General features: G+C 37.2%; 5 non-coding genes and 1 pseudogene across 5 annotated transcripts; 2 read left to right on the top strand and 4 right to left on the bottom strand.

Annotated features, from left to right (window-relative positions):
• Positions 1-198, bottom strand: LOC122044701. The gene has a single exon (XR_006129721.1). It is a non-coding gene; the product is annotated as a U2 spliceosomal RNA (small nuclear RNA).
• Positions 199-2,959: 2,761 nt separating this feature from the next.
• On the bottom strand, positions 2,960-3,157 carry LOC122044820. The gene has a single exon (XR_006129818.1). It is a non-coding gene; the product is annotated as a U2 spliceosomal RNA (small nuclear RNA).
• Positions 3,158-5,738: 2,581 nt separating this feature from the next.
• LOC122044824 lies at positions 5,739-5,934 on the bottom strand. Its single transcript, XR_006129822.1, has one exon. It is a non-coding gene; the product is annotated as a U2 spliceosomal RNA (small nuclear RNA).
• A 3,651-nt stretch (positions 5,935-9,585) lies between these two features.
• Positions 9,586-9,770, bottom strand: LOC122044489 (annotated as a pseudogene).
• Positions 9,771-15,303: 5,533 nt separating this feature from the next.
• On the top strand, positions 15,304-15,500 carry LOC122044828. Its single transcript, XR_006129826.1, has one exon. It is a non-coding gene; the product is annotated as a U2 spliceosomal RNA (small nuclear RNA).
• A 5,606-nt stretch (positions 15,501-21,106) lies between these two features.
• On the top strand, positions 21,107-21,302 carry LOC122044830. The gene has a single exon (XR_006129828.1). It is a non-coding gene; the product is annotated as a U2 spliceosomal RNA (small nuclear RNA).
• The last annotated feature ends 287 nt before the right edge of the window (positions 21,303-21,589 follow it).

Genomic DNA, 21,589 nt, shown 5'->3' on the forward strand with positions numbered 1-21,589 from the left:
GTCGGGTGCGTCGAACCTCTACAATAGTGCAACACAGGGATGACACGCGAAGGATCCAATAGCAAGCTACTGTAATGATCCCTCCCCAAAATAAAAATTAATTTAATATCATAGTGAACCAATGGTCCACGTATCAGATATTAAACTGATAAGAACAGATACTACACTTGATCTTAGCCAAAAGGCCGAGAAAGGTATGAATGAGAAAGTGACATAGCCTCTTCTTTTATAGCACTAGTTCCACTCCGTCAATCAAAAACAAACGATATGGGACTAAATTCTAAACCCTAAACTCTAAACTCCACCTAGTATAAATGGTCATTACAGTTTTTTTTGTTTGTAAATAGAGGCGAGAGTACAACTCCACCTGGTATAAATGGCCATTAGAGTTTTTTTTTTAAGAAGAGGCGAGAGTACACTACAAACCGTAATCTTTCTCACGTCTCCTTCTCCTTGGCCACGGAAAAGAAAGGAGAGTCTTGTTGCTTATGATTTTGTTCTGGAGGCAGTTAAGGCTTGTTGCTTCCTCGCTGCAGCTGCGTCGACAAGCAGGACATCTCCTCCGTCAGTCAACCTCTCTCCGCCTCGCTCCCTCGTAATCTGATCAAATTCTTTACCTAAGGTGTCTATAGGTTTGATCCCCCGATTCGCTCGGCTCGTCACTAGTCGGCTTCAAATGTCGATCCTATAGGAAATGGGAACGTAGGAGCATGCCCACGTTCCCCACTACTCTTAATGGAAAAGTCCATTATATCCTTGAGTTATTTTCCTTTATAAGGGGTGCGTCCAAGGATCATGGGAGATGATTCACAGTGTAGAGAAAGAGACAACGAGAGAGTGAGAAGAATATTTGAAACGGTGAGCTTTGGTTCGTGGAATTGTGGAGAGCTTTCCAATCCTATGATTGCTCTTCCGACAGCAAGTCCAATCGTCGTCGATTGTAAATCTGTGGGAGATCGTTGTAAGTGTTTACCATTTTAATTCGTTTTGATTCGTGCATTTAGAGTATCAACAATGGTATCATAGAACATAGTTAGTTATAAATGCATGACAAATCTCCTACTTAAAATTTCTACCCCTTCCTTTTGCTCTCTTTTCCTGCCGGTCCGGTCAATTTTGTTGCCTGCTGCCAACACATGGAAAGATAGCGTCCATGTCGCAAACTTCCCCAATTGCCGACGTCGTAGGCCTTGAGGAACACCCACAAAGTTTGCTCTGATATTGGCCGGTGGTTGTGCTCATGGCTGCCACTCGCAGAAGCTTTGCATCATTAGCGTCGGAGGGCTATTGCCAAAGACTTCCCCTGGTTTCTTGTCACTAACATTTTTTTTTGCTTGTTTTAGTGTGTGCGAGATCAAAGGAAAACTTTTTCTCATTGTAAAAAGTCTTATTCCAATCAATAACCAAGTAACCATTACCAGCATGCCCTCTTTTCAATTTTCAAACATAATCAATCGTATTGTCAAATATTTTGAGGAGGAAGTCACAATTCATGCATCTTACTCTTGAGGTTTTGGTGGTTCTCATTTGCTATGCTGAGTTCATCCTATTGAACTCGTTTTGTTTCTTTTATATCTACTTGCAATAGCCTGGAGGGATGCGATGTGGAATGTCAATCTTAGTTTAGCCTTTGTGCTTCCTTCTCCCATTGCAAAATATATTAAAGAACTTTGTTGCCTACTTTCCCAAGTCTGTTGCATCCAGGTATGAAAGCGCCTTAACATGTAAGTTAATCTAACCCATAAGCTAATCACCCATCGAGTTATTCTCCTATAGTTTGGGCCCTCCATAGACCGTAGGGTTATGGTTTTCCCATGGTCTTTCATTTGGCATGTTCTTTCAGTGTGACCTAACAATTTACTTGTCAGTTTGACTGAGCTAGACTATTTATCCAAAGCATTGGTCTGGAGTTGGTTCAAGATCATCGAGATGGTAACAACATTGTGCTCTCGGTACACATCCCAAGCGTGCCCTATCATTGTGCCCTCGTTGCATATCCCAAGCATGCCAAATAAGGCAGTAAATGAACCAATGGTTCAAAAATAAGTTTGGTGTTCAATTTAATATGAAATTATTTATGTGCGTTCAATACAACACTATTTTAATTAATTGGACATGCTTCAAACATTTATGAATAAATTTAAACAAGTATATTGGGGAATAATGATCATCAATAACTTGTCTATAAACATGTTAAATAAAATAAAATAAAATAAAATAATTAAATTTAATAAATAATTGAATAAGTTTCAAACAATAAATAAGGTTGTTCATGTGTAATAGTACCATGATAGGACACTTTTAGTTTCCCAAATATTTAAGGATCGAGTTTAAATCTCGATGAATTAACGAATGAATTTTCCCTAATGGACGATTGATCTAAGAACATTGGATTGATGGACAAGTGGAAAATTTTTATGGCTGGATTGACCATCCTAGGATTAGTCAGCGAAAGTTGAGTACTTGATACTAATTCAATTGAGAACTTGATAACATTTAAACTTGAACCAAACTCTACCCCCACGGTGTAGCCAAATTGGTATTCGGGTGATACAGGTGTTTTACATGTTTTATTCCCTAAGGATTAAATGTCCTCCCTATTAGAAATTTGTTTGGTATATGTTTTATCTTTCTTGGGCGGAGTAAAATCCTTTTTTCTAACCAAATTAAAAAAATAAACCACACTAATTATGTTATTTCAATTCAATTGAATAACTTAATAAATTTAAAATTTTAATTAAATTATTCCAAATTTCATCTAAGAAAACATCAATTTATTCAATTCTAATTTTAAAATTTCTTATTCATTAACTAAAAAATAATAATTTAAACGGTAAAAAATTCAAATTTTTTATTTGTTTTGTATTTATTTTTAAATATTTAAAATTTTAGATTTAATTTCATGCATTGTAATTAATAATTTAAAAATAAACTTAATTTAAAATTTTAATTTAACTTGGTCAGGTGTACCAAACCCTTGCAATAGTGCAACACAGGGATGACACGTCAAGGATCCAATAGCAAGCTACTGTAATGATCCCTCCCAAAACAAAAAATTAATATAATATCATAGTGAACCAATGGTCCACGTATCAAATATTAAACTGATAAGAACAGATATTACACTTGATCTTAGCCAAAAGGCCGAGAAAAGTATGAATAAGAAAGTGTCATAGCCTCTTCTTTTATAGCACTAGTTCCACTCCGTCAATCAAAAACAAAAGATATGGGACTAAATTCTAAACCCTAACATGTAAACTCCATCTAGTATAAAAGGTCATTACAGTTTTTTTTTGTTTGTAAATAGAGGCGAGAGTACAACTCCACCTGGTCTAAATGACCATTAGAGTTTTTTTTTCAGACGAGGCGAGAGTACAATACAAACCGTGATCTTTCTCATGTCTCCTCCTTGGCCGCGAAAAAGAAAGGAGAGTCTTGTTGCTTGCGATTTTGTTCTGGAGCTAGTTAAGGTTTGTTGCTTCGCCGCTGCAGCTGCGTCGACGAGCAAGGCCTCTCGTCCGTCGGTCACCCTCTCTCCATCTCACTCCCTCGTAAGCTGTTCAAATTTTTCACCGAAGTTGTCTGTGGGTTTGATCCCCCGATTCGCTCATCTCGTCACTAGTCCGCTTCAGATGTCGATCCTATAGGAAATGGGAACGTGGGAACATGCTCACGTTCCCCACTACTCTTAATGGAAAAGTCCATCATATTCTTGGGTTATTTCCCATTAGAAGGGGTGCGTCCAAGAATCATGGGGAATGATTCACGGTGTAGAGAAAGAGACAACGAGAGAGTGAGCAGAACATCTGAGACGGTGGGATTTGGTTCGTGGAATTGTGGAGAGCTTTCCAATCCTATGATTGCTCTTCTGACCGCAAATCCAATCTTCGCCGATTGCAGTTATGCGGGAGATCGTTGTAAGTGTTTACCATTTTAATTCGTTTTGATTCATGCATTTAGAGTATCAACAATGGTATCAAAGCACATAGTTAGTTATAAATGCATGACAAATCTCCTGCTTAAAATTGCTACCCCTTCCTTTTCCTCTTGTTTGTTGCCGCTCAGATCGATTTTGTTGCCCGCTGCCAACACATGGAAAGATAGCGTCCATGTCACGAACTTCGCCAATTGCCGACGTCGTAGGCCTTGAGGGACACCCACGGAGTTTATCTCCGATTTAGCCGGTGGCTTGGCTCATGGCCGCCACTCGCTGAGGCTTTCCGTCATTAACATCAGAGGGCTATCGCAAAAGACTTCCCCTGATTTCTGGGCACTAACATTTTTTTTTACTTGTTTTTGTGTTTGCGAGATCAAAGGAAAACTTTTTCTCATAGTAAAAAGTCTTATTCCAATCAATAACAAGTCACCATTGCCAGCATGCCCTCTTTTCAATTTTCAGACATGATCAATCGTACTATCAAATATTTTGATGAGGAAGTCTCAATTCATGCATCTTACTCTTGATGTTTTAGTGGTTCTCATTTGATATGCTGGGTTCATCCTATTGAACTTGTTTTGTTTCTTTTATATCTACCTACAATATCCTGGAGGGAAGAGATGTGGAAAGTCAATCTTACTTTGGCCTTTGTGCTTCCTTCTCCCATTGCAAAATATATTAAAAAACTTTGTTGCCTACTTTCCCAACTCTGTTGCTTCCTGGTATGAAATTGCCTTAACATGTTACTTAATCTAACCCGCAAGCTAATCACCCCTCGAGTTATTCTCCTATAGTTCGGGCCCTCCGTAGACTGTAGGGTTAGGGTTTTACCATGGTCTATCATTTGGCATGTTCTTTCAGTGATCCATTTCTCAGTTTGACTGAGCGAGTCTATTTATCCAAAGCATTGGTCTGGAGTTGGTTCAAGATCATCAAGATGGAAACAACATTGTGCTCTCGGTACACATCCCATGTGTGCCCTATCATTGTGCCCTCGTTGCATATCCCAAGCGTGCTGGATAGGGCGGTAAATGAACCAATTGTTCAAAAATAAGATTGGTGTTCAATTTAATAAGGAATTATTTTTGTTCGTTCAATACAACACAATTTCAATACCTTACGAATAAATTTGAACAAGTATGTTGGTGAATAATGATCCTCAATAACTTTTTTATAAATATGTTAAATAAATAAAATAAAATAAAATAATTAAATTTAATAAATAGTTGAACAAGTTTCAAACAATAAATAAGGTTGTTCTTGTGTAATAGTACCACGGTAAGGCACTTTTTTTAATTTCCCAAATATTTAAGGATTGAGTTTAAATCTCGATGAATTAACGAATGAATTTTCTCTAATGGACGATTGATCTAAGAACACTGGATTGATGGACCGGTGGAAAACTTTTTTGGTTGGATTGACCATCCCAGGATTAGTAAGTTGAATACTTGAATTTTCTCTATTAGAAAGTTGTTTGGTACGTGATTTATCTTTCTTCGGCGGAGTAAAATCATTTTTTCTTACCAAATTAAAAAAACCACACTAATTAAGTTATTTAGATTAAATTGAAGGACCTAATTAAATTATTTCAAAATTTAATCTAAGAAAACATCAATTTATTCAATTCAAATTTTAAAATTTCTTATTCATTAACTGAACATTAATAATTAATTCAGTAAAAAAATTCAATTTTGTTTTGTATTTATTTTTAAATATATAAAATTTTAAGATTTAATTTATTGCACTATAATTAATAATTCAAAAAATAACTTAATTTAATATAAAATTTTAATTTATCTTGGTCGGGTGCGCCGAACCCCTACAATAGTGCAACACAGGGATGACACAAAGGATCCAATAGCAAGCTAGTGTAATGATTCCTCCCCAAAATAAAAATTAATTTAATATCATAGTGAACCAATGGTCCACGTATTAGATATTAAACTGATAAGAACAGATACTACACTTGATCTTAGCCAAAAGGCTGAGAAAGGTATGAATGAAAAAGTGCCATAGCCTGTTCTTTTATAGCACTAGTTCCACTCCGTCAATCAAAAACAAACGATATGGGACTAAATTCTAAACCCTAAACTCTAAACTCCACCTAGAATAAAAGGTCATTATAGTTTTTTTTGTTTGTAAATAGAGGAGAGAGTACAACTCCACCTGGTATAAATGGCCATTAGAGTTTTTTTTTTAAGAAGAGGCGAGAGTACACTGCAAACCGTGATCTTTCTCACGTCTCCTTCTCCTTGGTCATGGAAAAGAAAGGAGAGTCTTGTTGCTTGCGATTTTGTTCTGGAGGCAGTTAAGATTTGTTGCTTCACCGCTGTAGCTGCGTCGACGAGCAGGACCTCTCCTCCGTCGGTCACCCTCTCTCCTCCTCGCTCTCTCGTAAGCTGATCAAATTCTTCGCCGAAGCTGTCTATGGGTTTGATCCCTCGATTCGCTCGGCTCGTCACTAGTTGGCATCAGATGCTGATCCTATAGGAAATGGGGAACGTGGGAACATGCCCACGTTCCCCACTACTCTTAATGGAAAAGTCCATTATATCCTTGGGTTATTTTCCTTTATAAGGGGTGCGTCCAAGGATCATTGGGGGGTGATTCACGGTGTAGAGAAAGAGACAACGGGAGAGTGAGAAGAACATTTGAGACGGTGGGATTTGGTTCGTGGAATTGTGGAGAGCCTTCCGATCCTATGATTGATCTCCCGACAGCAAATCCAATCGTCGTCGATTGTAGATCTGCGGGAGATTGTTGTAAGTGTTTACCATTTTAATTCATTTTGATTCATGCATATTGAGTATCAATAATGGTATCAGAGCATATAGTTAGTTATAAATGCATGACAAATCTCCTGTTTAAAATTGCTACCCCTTCCTTTTGCTCTTGTTTGTTGCCGCTCCGATCGATTTTGTTGCCTATTGCCAACACATAGAAAGATAGCGTCCATGTCACGAACTTCCCCAATTGCCGACGTCGTAGGCCTTGAGGGACACCCACGGAGTTGTCTTCGATTTGGCCGGTGGCTATGCTCATGGCCGCCACTCGCAGAGGCTTTGCGTCATTAGCGTCGGAGGGCTATCGCCAAAGACTTCCCCTGGTTTTTGGGCACTAACGTTTTTTTTTCTTGTTTTAGTGTGTGCGAGATCAAAGGAAAACTTTTTCTCATAGTAAAAAGTCATATTCCAATCAATAACCAAGTCACCATTGCCAGCATGCCCTCTTTTCAATTTTCAGACATGATCAATCATACTGTCAAATAGTTTGAGGAGGAAGTCTCAATTCATGCATCTTACTCTTGAGGTTTTGGTGGTTCTCATTTGATATGCTGGGTTCATCCTATTGAACTCCTTTTGTTTCTTTTATATCTACTTGAAATGGCTTGGAGGGAAGAGATGTGGAAAGTCAATCTTACTTTGGCCATCGTGCTTCCTTCTCCCATTGCAAAATATATTAAAGAACTTTGTTGCCAACTTTCCCAACTCTGTTGCTTCCTAGTATGAAAGCACCTTAACATGTTTGTTAATCTAACCCGCAAGCTAATCACCCCTCGAGTTACTCTCCTATAGTTAGGGCCCTCCGTAGACCGTAGGGTTAGGGTTTCCCCATGGCCTTTCATTTGGCTTGTTCTTTCAGTGTGACCGAACAATTTACTTATCAGTTTGACTGAGCGAGCATGTTTATCCAAAGCATTGGTCTGGAGTTGGTTCAAGATCATCGAGATGGTAACAACATTGTGCTCCCGGTACATATCCCAAGCGTGCGCTATAATTCTGCCCTCATTGCATATCCCAAGCGTGCCGGATAGGGCAGTAAATGAACCAATGGTTCAAAAATAAGTTTGGTGTTCAATTTAATATGGAATTATTTATGTGCGTTCAATACAACACAATTTTAATTAATTGGGCATGTTTCAATAACTTATGAATAAATTTGAACAAGTTTATTAGTGAATAATAATCATCAATAACTTTTTATAAACATGTTAAATAAATAAAATAAAATAAGTTTAAATTATTAAATTTAATAACTAATTGAATAAGTTCTAAGCAATAAATAAGGTTGTTCTTGTGTAATAGTACCATGGTAGGGCACTTTTTTGTTTCTCAGATATTTAAGGATCGTGTTTAAATCTTGGTGAATTAACGGATGAATTTTCTCTAATGGACGGTTGATCTAAGAACACTGGACTGACAGACCGGTTAAAAATTTTCATGGGTTGAGGATTTGCAAGTTGAATACTTGATACCAATTAAATTGAGAACTTGATAACATTTAAAATTTAAAATGTATAACCTAATCAAATTTTAATTTTTAATTAAATTATTTCAAAATTTCCTCTAAGAAAACATCAATTTATTCAATTATAATTTTAAAATTTCTTATTTATTAACTAAAAATTAATAATTAAATCAGTAAATAAAATTGATTATTAAATTATATAGAATTTTATGATTTAATTTCATGGACTGTAATAAATAATTTAAAAATAAACTTAATTTAGGTGGTGTTTGGTTCTCTCCTAGGAATCGGAATGAGAATAAGTATCATAGTATTGTGGAATGGGAATGAGTGTGAGCTTGGGTATCATTCCTAAAAGTAATGTTTGGTTAGTTGAATATTTTCAATCGGAATGAACTTAAATTTACTTTTTTACCCTTAGAGGAAAATAAGAGAAAAAATTAGATGGAAAGTAAAATTGAATGTGAGAGACACATATGATGAGAGAGAAAGTGTGATGGGAAAAAATGAAGAGAGGGAAAGTATGATGAGAGAAAATGAGGAGAGAGAGCTTGATAGGAGAGATTGAGAAGAGAAAAAGTATGATGAGAGAGAAAGTGTGTTGAGAGAGAAAGAGTAATTGAAAAAAATAAAGAGAGAGAAAGTGTGATGAGAGAAAGTATGATGAGAAAATGTGATGAGAGAGAATGTGTGATGGGAAAAAATGAAAAAAGGGAAAGTGTGATGAGAGAAAATGAGGAGAGAGTGTGTGATGGAAAAGAATGAAGAGAGAGAATGTGGGATGAGAGAAAATATGGAGAGAGAGTATGGTAAGAGAGATTGAGGAGAGAGAAAGTATGATGAAAAAATGAAGAGAGATAAAATAATGAGAGAGAATGATGAGAGAGAATACAAAGAGAAAATGGTAGAGAATGTGTGATGAGAGAGAGAGAGTGATGGAAGAGAATGAAGAGAGAGAAAGTGCGATTAGATAAAATATGGAGAGAGAGTATGGTAAGAGAGATTCAAGAGAGAGAACGAATGATGAGAGAAAAAGTATGATGAAAAAAATGAGAGAATGAAGAGAGAGAAAATAATGAGAGAGAGTCTATGATGAGAGAGAAAATTGTAAAGAATGTGTGATGAGAGAGAATAAGAAGAGATAAAATATGTTGAAAGAAAAAATATGATGATAGAATGAGGAGAGAGAAAGTATGATGAGAGAGAACAAGGAGAGAAAATGAAATGAAAAAAAATTAAACAAATATACTAAGGGTATTTTTGTCCAAAACTTAATTCTTATTCTCATTCCATCAAAACCTAAGGGAGGGGGTGGGTTTCATCCAGGTTTGGAAATGAATCCATTCATTTATTTCCAAACATCTAAACCAAACACCACCTTAATATAAAAATTTAATTGAACTTAACACACGAACCCTGCAATAGTACAACACAAGGATAACACACGAAAGATCTAGTAGATGATCTCTCCCCAAAAACAAAAATTAATTTAATATCTTAGTGAACCAATGGTCGACGTATTAGATATTAAACTGATAAGAAGATATACTACACTTGAACTTAGCCAAAAGGCCGAGAAAGGTATGAATAAATTAGAGCCATAGCCTCTTCTTTTATAGCACTAGTTCCACTCCATCAATCAAAAACAAACGATATGGGACTAAATTCTAAACCCTAAACTCTAAACTCCATCTAGTATGAAAGGTAATTACAATTTTTTTTTGTTTTTAAGAAGAGGTGAGAGTACAACTCCACCTGGTCTAAATGGCCATTAGAGTTTTTTTTTTAAGAAGAGGCGAGAGTACATTGCAAACCGTGATCTTTCTCACGTCTCCTTCTCCTTGACCACGGAAAAGAAAGGAGAGTCTTGTTGCTTGAGATTTTGTTCTGGAGGTTGTTAAGGTTTGTTGCTTCGCCACTACAGCTGCGTCGGCGAGCAGGACCTCTCCTCCGTCGCTCACCCTCTCTCCGCCTCGCTCCCTCGTAAGCTGATCGAATTCTCTGCCGAAGCCATCTGTGGGTTTGATCCCCCGATTCACTCGGCTCGTCACTAGTCGGCTTTAGATGCCGATCCTTCAAGCTGCGTCGCATGGTTCCTCTGTCGCAGTCGCTACTAGCGGCGTCAATGAACCGCAACCCGGGATGCCCTTGATGGTATCCGTGTATTCGCAGCGGGGGCACTGGAGAGCCCTGTTCCTCAGCGATCTCTGGGACCAAAACGAAATATCAAATTGCTTCCTTTTTTCCCTTCTCCCGTTCATACTAACTACTGATTTTCTAAATCTTTCTTCTCTAGATCTGATTACCACCTGCTCTTAGTTTGTTCGATTAGGCAATTGTTAGTTATTCCGTTTCATTGTCCTAGCAGATTGATTGATACATGATCAACTACTTTTGTGTGGATTAGTGTGTTTCAGTGGTTGCACTCATGAGGCATTTTGGATGTTTTTTTTGGTGAGTTTAGCTCTTCTCTTTTGATACCTGCAAACTCATCCAAATTTGATGCAGCAGGACTTAAACTAATTGCAGTTGGTGTTAAGACTCCTGGCGAAGCTTGCGTGCTTACTGAACGGGTAATGATTCAATTTGGCAGTTAACTTTGATTGTAGTAATCTGTTGTTTTACAATAGTGTGTTTGTTCTATGTTTCACAAGAGAATGTATCTCCTGAAACATGGAGATTTCCGGTTTCCTTTACTGATGATCATTGATCTTCTTCATGAGAAATTTACAAGGATCATTCGCGGCAGAACAATTCACGCGCCTAGAATTTATCCAAGCATCTCAATTTTTTTTAAAATTTATTCCTTTAAATTGTAAATCCTAAACACCCAAAATACATATATTTTATACCCCATGTCTACTTAAAATTTTTTAATTTTAATTTTTTTAGCTTGAACACTATAATCCAACTCCTAAACCCTAAAGTTTAAATCTAATCGGCTTAACTCAGGAGCTAAAAGAAATAAATTTTAAAAAATAAATCTAATACAAGATGGGCACCTATATATATATCGTTCGCGGTGGAACAGTCCACAACTCTGTTGTCGGGCTCATAGATTAGGATAGCGAAAATTGTCGACAGAATAACTTTTCCGTCGGTATATATTTACCGACGGAACTAGTTATTCCATTGGTAAATGTACCGACGGAACAGTAATTCCGTCGGAGTATAATTTTGCGACGAATTTTACTCCGACACTTTATTTTCCATCAGTAAATGCCTCTACCGACAGAACTACGACAGAATATTCCGTCGGTAATGCTGTTTTTTTTGTAGTGGAACAGGCCACAACTGTGTTGTCGAGCGCATAGAATTGATCCAGACACCCCAATTGAAATACATGTGTTATTTTATTTTATTTTTTTAAGCTCCGAGTTTAAACTAATTAGATTTTACCTTTAGTGTCTATATATGTTAAATTATAATGTTCAAATTAAACAAAATTAGATACTCACGGGTATAATATATATATATATATATATATATATATATATATATATATAGGATATATTTTTTTAGCTCCGATTTATGGATTTTTTTAATTTTAAAAAATAAAAAAAATTTAGACGCCTTGATCAATTCCAGGTGCCTCTACCAATCAGGCACGGACGATCGCATAACATACTATACACACACGGATGCTAGCCTAGGCGACATTCGTGGGCCGCAAATAGAATCAGCTAAATACGAATTTTTTTAGCTCCACTTATGTCAATAAGAGTTTGTCTTTTGAGTGTATGATTTGGATTATAGTATTAAGCATAAAAAAAAAATTTGTAAAATACCGAAAATAGGCGAATATGAATAAGGGAATTTTTCGGAATTTTTGGACATTTTTCGGGAATTTTTCGGAGCTCGTACGGACGAGTTAACGGGGATAAAAATGAGGCCGAAAAAGCCTATTTAGGCTACCCCGTTTAAGCGAGGAAATGTTTATATTTACATTTCCTTTTCTTTTATTTCTTTTTATTTTCTTTATTACCTCGCCGAATTCCCTCTCATCCTCGCCGAGACCCCCCCCCCGCGTGCCTCTCTTCCCTTCTCCTGTCACGCCCGACACCTTCCTTCTTCTCTTTGCCCTAACCGCCGGCCACGGCAGTTTCCTCCGCCGCTACATCTTCTTCTCCTCTGCCGACGCTGACCCCCTTCCCCTGTGCCCTAGCCACCAGCCGCTGATCTTTTCTTCCTCCCTGTCCAAGCGCCGGCGACGCGCGAGCACAGCCGATCCGAGCCCTCTCTGCCCTAACGTCGGCCGCCGTCGAGCCCTAGTCTCACCTTCCGTGCCCTATTTTGGGTTCACAGTCAGCCGAGCTCTCCTCACAGCAGCGCCGCCGATCTCCATCTTGTGTGCCCTAGATTTGGATTGTGCCGCCGCCGAGTTTGCTTCGCCGACGCTGTGCCCTAGCATTGTCGCCGGCCACAGGTTCGGTCCATCACAGATTTTAGGCTCTGTACCCTAGCTTTGATTGGAATTGGGTTGATTTTGGATTTTTATTGTTCTTGATTTGTGGTCAGTGAAGTAACCAGCAAGGAGTTTGGGTTTGTGGATGATTTTGGGTTCCGGCAGCTATCCCATTTAGCAGCCTACTTAATTGTCAACAGCAACACACTTTGCGACCGGGAATCAAGAAAACCACAGGCTGTGAATTTAGGTAAGATTTATGGTTTTGATCTTTGTGTTAGATTATTGCTAGTTGTGTTAGCAATAATTATTGATTTAGGTTTAGAAGTTGTATAACGGTATAGTTGGGGTTAATGAAACTAACCCTAACGGGTCAATGGATTAGAAATTAGTTTAGCTATTTGTTTATAATTAAATTAGCTAAACTGTGCGATTTAACACAGGACTTTGACGCGAGACGAGTATCTCGGAGTCAGATTGGACCTTTCTATTTTCGGAGGCGGGTACTTTTGACTTATTGTCTTTGATATGCTTAGTAGTGAAATTAACAATTTGCATTAATTGTGTTTTCTTATTTGTTTTGGTTAATCACTGCCCGATACATGTTACCTGCTTGATTGATTGTTTTGTTTCTTATTTGACTATGTTTGAACTTAGTCTTGTGTTGGTTTTACTTATGGATTTTGTACGAATTCTTATAGTTGATGGTTTTGGTATGATTTGGTTTTATTCTACTACATGCCTGCCTGGATGGCAGAAGATGTGAGTTCGTCGGATTTGAGCATTTTGAGTGTAGTTGAGTACACCAACATACTTGTTCAAATTTATTCGTAAGGTATTGAAATTGTGTTGTATTGAACGAACAAAAATAATTCCTTATTAAATTGAACACCAATCTTATTTTTGAACAATTGGTTCATTTACCGCCCTATCCAGCACGCTTGGGATATGCAACGAGGGCACAATGATAGGGCACACATGGGATGTGTACCGAGAGCACAATGTTGTTTCCATCTCGATGATCTTGAACCAACTCCAGACCAATGCTTTGGATAAATAGACTCGCTCAGTCAAACTGATAAATGGATCACTGAAAGAACATGCCAAATGATAGACCATGGTAAAACCCTAACCCTACAGTCTACGGAGGGCCCGAACTATAGGAGAATAACTCGAGGGGTGATTAGCTTGCGGGTTAGATTAAGTAACATGTTAAGGCACTTTCATACCAGGAAGCAACAGAGTTGGGAAAGTAGGCAACAAAGTTTTTTAATATATTTTGCAATGGGAGAAGGAAGCACAAAGGCCAAAGTAAGATTGACTTTCCACATCTCTTCCCTCCAGGATATTGTAGGTAGATATAAAAGAAACAAAACGAGTTCAATAGGATGAACCCAGCATATCAAATGAGAACCACTAAAACATCAAGAGTAAGATGCATGAATTGAGACTTCCTCCTCAAAATATTTGATAGTACGATTGATCATGTCTGAAAATTGAAAAGAGGGTATGCTGACAATGGTGACTTGGTTATTGATTGGAATAAGACTTTTTACTATGAGAAAAAGTTTTCCTTTGATCTCGCAAACACAAAAACAAGTAAAAAAAAATGTTAGTGCCCAGAAATCAGGGGAAGTCTTTGGCGATAGCCCTCTGATGTTAATGACGGAAAGCCTCAGCGAGTGGTGGCCATGAGCCAAGCCACCGTCCAAATCGGAGACAAACTCCGTGGGTGTCCCTCAAGGCCTACGACGTCGGCAATTGGCGAAGTTAATGACATGGACGCTATCTTTCCATGTGTTGGCAGCGGGCAACAAAATTGATCGGAGCGGCAGCAAACAAGAGCAAAAGGAAGGGGTAGCAATTTTAAGCAGGAGATTTGTCATGCATTTATAACTAACTATGTGCTCTAATACCATTGTTGATACTCTAAATGCATGAATCAAAACGAATTAAAATTGTAAACACTTACAACGATCTCCCGCATAACTGCAATCGGCGAAGATTGGATTTGCGGTCAGAAGAGCAATCATAGGATTGGAAAGCTCTCCACAATTCCACGAACCAAATCCCACCGTCTCAGATGTTCTGCTCCTCTCTCGTTGTCTCTTTCTCTGCGGTGAATCGTACCCCTTATAAAGGAAAATAACCCAAGGATATAATGGACTTTTCCATTAAGAGTAGTGGGGAATGTGAGCATGTTCCCACGTTCCCCATTTCCTATAGGATCAACATCTGAAGCCAACTAGTGACGAGCCGAGCGAATCGAGGGATCAAACCCATAGACAGCTTCGGCGAAGAATTTGATCAGCTTATGAGGGAGCGAGGAGGAGAGAGGGTGACCGACGGAGGAGAGGTCCTGCTCGTCGACGCAGCTACAGCGGTGAAGCAACAAATCTTAACTGCCTCCAGAACAAAATCGCAAGCAACAAGACTCTCCTTTCTTTTCCACGGCCAAGGAGTAGGAGACGTGAGAAAGATCACGGTTTGCAGTGTACTCTCGCCTCTTCTTAAAAAAGAAACTCTAATGGCCATTTATACCAGGTGGAGTTATACTCTCGCACCTATTTACAAACAAAAAAAGTTGTAATGACCTTTTATACTAGATGGAGTTTACATGTTAGGGTTTAGAATGTAGTCCCATATCTTTTGTTTTTTATTGACGGAGTGGAACTAGTGCTTTAAAAGAAGAGGCTATGACACTTTCTTATTCATACCTTTCACGACCTTTTGGCTAAGATCAAGTGTAGTATCTGTTCTTATCAGTTTAATATTTGATACGTGGACCATTGGTTCACTATGATATTAAATAAATTTTTGTTTTGGAAGTAATCATTACAGTAGCTTGCTATTGGATCCTTGACGTGTCATCCCTGTGTTGCACTATTGCAAGGGTTTGGCGCACCTGACCAAGTTAAATTAAGTTTATTTTTAAATTATTAATTACAATGCATGAAATTAAATCTAAAATTTTAAATATTTAAAAATAAATACAAAACAAATAAAAAATTTGAATTTTTTACCGATTTAATTATTATTTTTTAGTTAATGAATACGAAATTTTAAAATTAGAATTGAATAAATTGATGTTTTCTTAGATGAAATTTGGAATAATTTAATTAAAATTTTAAATTTATTAAGTTATTCAATTGAATTGAAATAACATAATTAGTGTGGTTTATTTTTTTAATTTGGTTAGAAAAAAGGATTTTACTCCGCCCAAAAAAGATAAAACATATACCAAACAACTTTCTAATAGGGAGGACATTTAATCCTTAGGGAATAAAACATGTAAAACACCTGTATCACCCGAATACCAATTTGGCTACACCGTGGGGGTAGAGTTTGGTTCAAGTTTGGCTTGAGGTTGGTTCGTTTAAATGTTATCAAGTTCTTAATTGAATTAGTATCAAGTACTCAACTTTCGCTGACTAATCCTGGGATGGTCAATCCAGCCATAAAAATTTTCCACCGGTCCATCAATCCAATGTTCTTAGATCAATCGTCCATTAGGGAAAATTCATTCGTTAATTCACCGAGATTTAAACTCGATCCTTAAATATTTGGGAAACTAAAAGTGTCCTATCATGGTACTATTACACAAGAACAACCTTATTTATTGTTTGAAACTTATTCAATTATTTATTAAATTTAATTATTTTATTTTATTTTATTTTATTTAATATGTTTATAGACAAGTTATTGATGATCATGATTCCCCAATATACTTGTTCAAATTTATTCATAAATGTTTGAAGCATGTCCAATTAATTAAAATAGTGTTGTATTGAACGCACATAAATAATTTCATATTAAATTGAACACCAAACTTATTTTTGAACCATTGGTTCATTTACTGCCTTATTTGGCATGCTTGGGATATGCAACGAGGGCACAATGATAGGGCACGCTTGGGATGTGTACCGAGAGCACAATGTTGTTACCATCTCGATGATCTTGAACCAACTCCAGACCAATGCTTTGGATAAATAGTCTAGCTCAGTCAAACTGACAAGTAAATTGTTCGGTCACACTGAAAGAACATGCCAAATGAAAGACCATGGGAAAACCCTAACCCTACGGTCTATGGAGGGCCCAAACTATAGGAGAATAACTCGAGGGGTGATTAGCTTGTGGGTTAGATTAACTTACATGTTAAGGCGCTTTGATACCTCGATGCAACAGACTTGGGAAAGTAGGCAACAAAGTTCTTTAATATATTTTGCAATGGGAGAAGGAAGCACAAAGGCTAAACTAAGATTGACATTCCACATCTCATCCCTCCAGGCTATTGCAAGTAGATATAAAAGAAACAAAACGAGTTCAATAGGATGAACTCAGCATAGCAAATGAGAACCACCAAAACCTCAAGAGTAAGATGCATGAATTGAGACTTCCTCCTCAAAATATTTGACAATACGATTGATTATGTTTGAAAATTGAAAAGAGGGCATGCTGGCAATGGTTACTTGGTTATTGATTGGAATAAGACTTTTTACTATGAGAAAAAGTTTTCCTTTGATCTCATACACACTAAAACAAGCAAAAAAAAATATTAGTGACCAGAAACTAGGGGAAGTCTTTGGTGATAGCCCTCCGACGCTAATGACGCAAAGCCTCTGCGAGTGGTGGCCATGAGCACAACCACCGGCCAATATCAGAGCAAACTTTGTGGGTGTTCCTCAAGGCCTACGACATCGACAATTGGGGAAGTTTGCGACATGGACGCTATCTTTCCATGTGTTGGCAGCAGGCAACAAAATCGATCGGAGCGGTAGGAAAAGAGAGCAAAAGGAAGGGGTAGAAATTTTAAGCAGGAGATTTGTCATGCATTTATAACTAACTATGTGCTATGATACCATTGTTGATACTCTAAATGCACGAATCAAAACGAATTAAAATGGTAAACACTTACAACGATCTCCCACAGATTTACAATCGACGATGATTGGACTTGCTGTCGGAAGAGCAATCATAGGATTGGAAAGCTCTCCACAATTCCACGAACCAAAGCTCACCGTTTCAAATATTCTTCTCACTCTCTCGTTGTCTCTTTCTCTACACTGTGAATCATCTCCCATGATCCTTGGACGCACCCCTTATAAAGGAAAATAACTCAAGGATATAATGGACTTTTCCATTAAGAGTAGTGGGGAACGTGGGCATGCTCCTACGTTCCCATTTCCTATAGGATCGACATTTGAAGCCGACTAGTGACGAGCCGAGCGAATCGGGGGATCAAACCTATAGACACCTTAGGTAAAGAATTTGATCAGCTTACGAGGGAGCGAGGCGGAGAGAGGTTGACTGACGGAGGAGATGTCCTGCTTGTCGACGCAGCTGCAGCGAGGAAGCAACAAGCCTTAACTGCCTCCAGAACAAAATCATAAGCAACAAGACTCTCCTTTCTTTTCCGTGGCCAAGGAGAAGGAGACGTGAGAAAGATTACAGTTTGTAGTGTACTCTCGCCTCTTCTTAAAAAAAAAAAATTCTAATGGCCATTTATACCAGGTGGAGTTGTACTCTCGCCTCTATTTACAAACAAAAAAAACTGTAATGACCTTTTATACTAGGTGGAGTTTAGAGTTTAGGGTTTAGAATTTAGTCCCATATCGTTTGTTTTTGATTGAGGTGGAACTAGTGCTATAAAGAAGAGGCTATGTCTTTCTCATTCGTACCTTTCTCGGCCTTTTGACTACAAGGTCAATGTATTATGTTCTTATCGGTTTAATATGACTGTCTTATGGAGGAAATTAACTTTGGAGTGCATCCGAAATGCTAAATTATTATAATTGGTTTTAATTAAGTTTAAATATTTGTAAATAAATTTGATTAAGTTGATAAAAAATAGTTTATGCATAATATTTTTGATAAAATTAAATCAACTTATATACTTTTAACATATTACATCTGTAACTAATTACTAACTCTTAAATTTTATATATTTAAATAATACAAAAACACAATAATTGAATTTTTTTGTTGATTATTCTTTTCATTTAATGAATAAATTTTAAAATTAGAATTGAATAAATTGATGTTTTCTTAGATGAAATTTTGAAATAATTTAATTAAAATTTTATTAGGTTATTCAATTTAATCGAAATAACTTAATTAGTGTGGTTTTTTTTTTAATTTGGTATGAAAAAATGATTTTACTCCGCCATGAAAGATAAATAATATAACTTAGCTTTCTATACCTAGGGAGGACATTTAGTGTCATGAGATAAAACAAGAAAAACACTGTATCGTCAGGAATACCCGTTTGGATACATCGTGGGGTAGAGTTTAATTCAAGTTAGGCTTGAGGTTGGTTTGTTTAAATGGTCAATCGACCATAAACATTTCCACCGGTCCATCAATCTGGTGTTCTTAGATCAATCGCCCATTGAAAATTCATCCATTTAATTCACCGAGATTTAAACTCGATCCTTAAATATTTAGGAAACTATAAAAGTGCCCTACCGTTGTACTATCACACAAGAACAAACTTATTTATTGTTTGAAACTTATATAATTATTTATTAAATTTAATTATTTTATTTTATTTTATTTATTTAACATGTTTATAAAAAAGTTATTGATGATCATTATGCACCAATATACTTGTTCAAATTTATTCATAAGTTTTTGAAGCATGTCCAATTAATTAAAATTGTGTTGTATTGAACGAACATAAATAATTCCATATTAAATTGAGCACCAAACTTATTTTTGAACCATTGGATCATTTACTGCCCTATCCGGCACGCTTGGGATATGCAACGAGGGCAGAATGATAGGGCACGCTTGGGATGTGTACCGAGAGCACAATGTTGTTACCATCTCGATGATCATGAATAACTCCAGACCAATGCTTTGGATAAATAGGCTCGTTCAGTCAAACTGTTAAATAGATCACTGAAAGAACAGGCCAAATGAAAGATCATGGGAAAACCCTAACCCTACGGTCTACGGAGGGCCCGAACTATAGGAGAATAACTCGAGGGGTGATTAGCTTGCAGGTTAGATTAACTAACATGTTAAGGCGCTTTCATACCAGGAAGCAACAGAGTTGGGAAAGTAGGCAACAAAGTTCTTTAATATATTTTGCAATGGGAGAAGGAAGCACAAAGGCCAAAGTAAGATTGACTTTCCACATCTCATCCCTCCAGGCTATTGCAAGTAGATATAAAAGAAACAAAACGAGTTCAATAGGATGAACCCAACATATCAAATGAGAACCACCAAAACCTCAAGAGTAAGATGCATGAATTGAGACTTCCTCCTCAAAATATGTGACAGTACGATTGATCATGTCTGAAAATTGAAAAGAGGGTATGCTGGCAATGGTGACTTGGTTATTGATTGGAATAAGACTTTTTACTATGAGAAAAAGTTTTCCTTTGATCTCGCACACACTAAAACATGCAAAAAAAATGTTAGTGCCCAGAAACCAGGGGAAGTCTTTGGCGATAGGCCTCCGATGCTAACGACGCAAGGCCTCTGCGAGTGGCGGCCATGAGCACAGCCACCGGCCAAATCAGAGGCAAACTCCGTGGGTGTCCCTCAAGGCCTACAACGTCGACAATTGGGGAAGTTCACAACATGGACGCTATCTTTCCATGTGTTGGCAACAGGAAACAAAATCGATAGTAGTGGCAGCAAACAAGAGCAAAAGGAAGGGGTAGCAATTTTAAACAGGAGATTTGTCATGCATTTATATCTAACTATGTGCTCTGATACCATTGTTGATACTCTAAATGCATGAATCAAAACGAATTAAAATGGTAAACACTTACAACGATCTCCCACAGATCTACAATCGGCGACGATTGGACTAGCTGTCGGAAGAGCAATCAGAGGATTGGAAAGCTCTCCATAATTCCACGAACCAAATCCCACCGTCTCAAATGTTCTCCTCACTCTCTTGTTGTCTCCTTCTCTACACCGTGAATCGTTCCCCATGATCCTTGGATGCACTCCTTATTAAGGAAAATAACCCAAGGATATAATGGACTTTTCCATTAAGAGTAGTGGGGAAGTGGACATGTTCCAACGTTCCCATTTCCTATAGGATCGACATCTGAAACTGACTAGTGACGAGCCGAGCGAATCGGGGGGATCAAACCCACAAACAGCTTCGCCGAAGAATTTGATCAGTTGATGAGGGAACGAGGCGGAGAGAGGGTGATCGCAGCTGCAGCGACGAAGCAACAAACCTTAATTGCCTCCAGAACAAAATCGCAAGCAACAAGACTCTCCTTTCTTTTCTGCGGCCAAGGAGAAGGAGACGTGAGAAAGATCACGATTTGCAGTGTACTCTCACCTCTTCTTAAAAAAAAACTCTAATGGCCATTTAGACCAGGTGGAGTTGTACTCTCGCCTCTATTTACAAACAAAAAAAACTGTAATGACCTTTTATACTAGATGGAGTTTAGAGTTTAGGGTTTATAATTTAGTCCCATATCGTTTGTTTTTGATTAACGGAGTGGAACTATTGCTATAAAAGAAGAGGCTATGACACTTTCTCATTCATACCTTTCTCGGCCTTTTGGCTAAGATCAAGTGTAGTATCTGTTCTTATCAGTTTAATATCTGATACGTGGACCATTGGTTCACTATGATATTAAATTAATTTTTCTTTGGGGAGGATGCATGCGGTAACTAGCTGTTGGTCCTTAAAGCGTGTCATCCTTATGTTGCACTATTATGGGGTTTGAGCTTTGAGTTAAATTAAATTTTTATATTAAATTAAGTTTATTTTTAAATTATTAATTACAATCCATGAAATTAAATCTTAAAATTTTATATATTTAAAAATAAATACAAAACACATACAAATAATTGAATTTAATGAATAAGGAATTTTAAAATTAGAATTGAATAAATTCATGTTTTCTTAAATGAAATTTTGAAATTATTTAATTAAAATTTTAAATTTTATTAAGTTATTCAATTTAATCGAAATTACTTAATTAGTGTTTTTTTTAATTTTGTAATAAAAAATGATTTTATTC

The sequence above is a fragment of the Zingiber officinale genome, chromosome 2A (genome assembly GCF_018446385.1).
Source record: "Zingiber officinale cultivar Zhangliang chromosome 2A, Zo_v1.1, whole genome shotgun sequence".
NCBI classification, from domain to species: Eukaryota; Viridiplantae; Streptophyta; class Magnoliopsida; order Zingiberales; family Zingiberaceae; genus Zingiber; species Zingiber officinale.